Below are 3,385 nucleotides of genomic sequence, written 5' to 3'. Positions count from 1 at the left end.
AGGAGAAAAACATCTTCAGTGTTAAAGCTGTCTTCACATAGCTGACCTTTTCATCACTAATCTCTTTAGTTCCTGGAAGTAATCCCTGGAAATTGAATTGCCCAGTCTTCATCACCTGTGTTTGGATGAGATTGCTTTTGTCTTAATTTATGTTTTAATTCTAAAATTGCACTCCAAGATCCAGTCTTTTCTTGTTTGTATAACTGCTAATGTCAGCATTACTTTGAGATTATACAATCTATCAGCAGATTTTCCCTTGAGGGTTAGCCAATATCAATCATGCTCCTCCTACATCCATGTAATGAGCTCTGTTTCATTTGGTATTTCTGAGGTAACATGACAGAGTTTAATTTTAAGTAACACTTAATATAGTATGATCAGATATGGACACTACTCCTGCTGAAAAAACTCTCAAGTATCACTGCTTGTCCATGAAAAAAATTGTATCTATTTTAGATAAATTATTACAGTAGTGGGAAAAGCATGTGTGTGGGAGGAGGGGGCTTCCCCTGCTCTGGTATTAACCAAATCATGCTAAGAAAATATCTTATTTATTTTTTTATTGCATTTGTTTACCAGGAAAGTCCACTGGGCCAAAAAGTGCCCATTTTCAGTGGAGGCTCAGGGAGAAAAGCTCCACAGTGACATCTGCAATACATATAATTAGATTAAAACTCAAATGAACAATACAGTACATACAATTTAATAAAAACATGGATAGCTCAAATAAACAATATAATACATACTATTTGATAAAAATACAGATAGCAAATATAACAGATTAAACTGTGTAAGAGTTTTGATAAAGAATGAAAGAAAGGCAGCACACTTGTGAGTAGATCTTACTACTGACTGAACAACATAATTGATGCAGAAAGAGGCACTACAGTTGTGTCAAAAATAGCAATTGACAATACATTTGCACAAGGGTACAGAAGAGGTTTATCTATCAGGAGTAAAGGTGAAGGTGTGGGAGGTAGTATGGGAGGAGGAAGGAAAGGTAGGAGTAGAAGAAGGGAGGACATCTTGTAAATATCTTCCCAGAGTGGATATTATATGCAGTAAACTGGAACAACAGGAACCAAAAAGGAATAAACAACGAACACAAAGTCCACCAAAGGATTTATTGCACACAAAAAATCTCTCTCTCTGACGTCTCGGCCAAAGCCTTCAAGGAGAATAAAATGCTTACATAGCATAGCAGTATATATACACCAGCAATACAATAATTATACAATTAATCAATTTAAACAACAACTTAACAAGATAATGCTTTCCAGTTGAGCTCTTCATTAAGCCCAAAAGGAGACATAGTTTTAAATTTTAAAATATAAACAGTTTCTTTCTGCACTAAAAGAGTTTTTATACTCATACTATTGAACAAAGACACACAGATTTGTTCCAATACTGTTCCTTTCAAACCATTACTACAATTATTATGAACTTCTGAAAAATGTACTGCCACAGGGCTGTCCTTTTTACAATTCCTAATATCTCTAGCATGTTCTAAAAATCTAGTTTTAAATGCCCTCTTTGTTTCCCCAATTTAAAATTTGTTACAAGGACATTGCAAAGCATATATCACACCCACAGAGTTACAATTAAAAAAACCATGACTATCAAATCTAACATTATTAATGAATTCAAAATTGGTTACAATATGTTTACAAGCTTTACAGTTGCCACAAGGAAAAGTTCCAACTCGAACAGGTTCATTATAAATTTTCAAGGAAGGCATAATTATATGCAATCTGAGGCCCAGCTAAACCTCTCTTAGAGACATGACTCTGTTCCACTCATTTGTTTGAAGTGAACATCCCTCTTAATATGCAAACCAATCATATAACATAGAGATAAGTAGATCCCTTGTAGTTTCTAAGGGAAGACAGACATGCTGAACAGAGAGTCTAAGCCTTCCAAGCCGCCTTTACATTGCATGTGTCTTCCCTGATTATCTATTAAACAGCAGAACTGGAATATGCTAGTTCTTTCCCACATACATTCTGAATTTCCACAATCTGCAGTAAGCATAATAAATTCTACAATATCCAAATGTGAATAACTCAGTATGTTCTTAGACTGTAGATGAATTTCTTGGAAAACCAGAATATTTGGCCAAAAGTTCCTGATGTAGGAAATATCTTTGTCTTTTAACTGGGGGGGTTGAATCCATTTGCATTCCAAGAGATTATCTTGCAACTAATTAGAGAACCAACCATATTTAAAGAAGAAAGATCATTTCTGTAAGGTTTTGAGTTTTGGTTTCATTACTTCCAAACCTCTCAAACGTATTGCCTTTGGTAGTATATACTGATTTTCAGCTTTGCTAGAAAGTTTGTAACAAAATACTGACTAACATATTTCATACATGATTCCTGTTGTAAGATGGTGCTTCTCCCTCCTCCTCCTTCCCTCTCTGTCTCTCTCTCTCTTTGTGCATCATAGCATCACAGGGTAGGACCAAGCTACAGGCAGCCTTTTAGGTAAGGAAGGGATTTAAAAAATGACTATACCTGCAAGATCAAAAAATGTGGTAAAGAAGCATAGCATATGTGTGAGAAGAACCTGTTCTTTTCCAAACATATAAAATGGTCTCTGGCAAGGTCACATGACTGCAGCCACTGGAAGAGTATTGCTGCATGTTGTCATGCTGCCTGTGTAGAGAGAAAGAGAAATGAGTCATGACTGAGTGGGAATTAGTTATGGTTGGGTTATGTCAGTCACAGTGCACATAGGCTGGGTCCATGAGAGTAATACAAGCTGGAGAAAGACAGCTCCCATGATCTGAAAACTGTTTCACCACTTGTCGGTAGTTTATTCTTCATTCATGTGAATTAGCATGTTCTCCTTCATGTAAAGCCTGCCTGCTAGTGTTCATTTGTTTGTTATGGTTCTGTCTAGCAGAAGCATTATATGTTTAATTAAGTCCACAAATATTACTGCTGTAAACTCAGTACTGCAAGTTGCATGAAACCACACAGATACAGCTTTGGAGTTTAAATACCAAGCACGTAAACAAATAGATGCTGGCTTAATCAGGGTTATTGATAATATGACTTTGATTTATTTTTGATGACCAGGAATGCCTAACTGGGCAGTACTCATTTTCAGTGGAGTCTGTGAAATACTGTTTGTTTCCAATTAAAACTGTCAAATTTTCACAAATCATTAATGTAGAAAAGTGTTGCAAGTGGTAACCAAAAAAGTACAGCAACTCTGATATGGACTAGTTTCAAAAATACCAAATAAAAAAAGGTCACACTGTGAATTAATAATTAGTCAAAATGTACCTATTTTTAGATGCTAGCATATTTAAATAAAAATAGCATACATTTATCATGCAACTTGAAGTGGAAGCATCTAATTTAAGGCTGCAGCTTTAGAG

Source organism: Protopterus annectens, chromosome 10.part0 (assembly GCF_019279795.1).
Source record: "Protopterus annectens isolate FY-2018-M chromosome 10.part0, PAN1.0, whole genome shotgun sequence".
Taxonomy (NCBI): domain Eukaryota; kingdom Metazoa; phylum Chordata; order Ceratodontiformes; family Protopteridae; genus Protopterus; species Protopterus annectens.
This window is presented reverse-complemented; position numbering follows the sequence as displayed.